Source organism: Frankliniella occidentalis, unplaced genomic scaffold (genome assembly GCF_000697945.3).
Source record: "Frankliniella occidentalis isolate FOCC.00 unplaced genomic scaffold, Focc_3.1 Scaffold316, whole genome shotgun sequence".
Classification (NCBI taxonomy): Eukaryota; Metazoa; Arthropoda; class Insecta; order Thysanoptera; family Thripidae; genus Frankliniella; species Frankliniella occidentalis.
This window is the reverse complement of record NW_026267441.1, coordinates 52,435-52,701: the sequence shown is the minus strand read 5'-3', so window position 1 is coordinate 52,701 and position 267 is coordinate 52,435.

Here is a 267-nt window from a genome sequence, read left to right as displayed (position 1 = left end):
AAATTTTCAGGGGATCTCAAGGTTCACTCCCAGAAAACAAAACGCCTACGGCAAATCCTACCAGCCACCCCTTAGGGGCTGAAAGGGGGTGTCGAAGAAAACAGGAAAGGTCAAAAAAGTTAAAGAAAATATTTTTCTTTGAAGATCTCCCAAGGGGTAACTTGAGAAGGTAGAGCCCTTTGGGCGAAAATTTTGTCCGTTTTGCTCTATCTCTCACCATTTGGGCGCTAGAGGGAGTTTCTCTTTTACAAAAGTGGCCCAAAAATA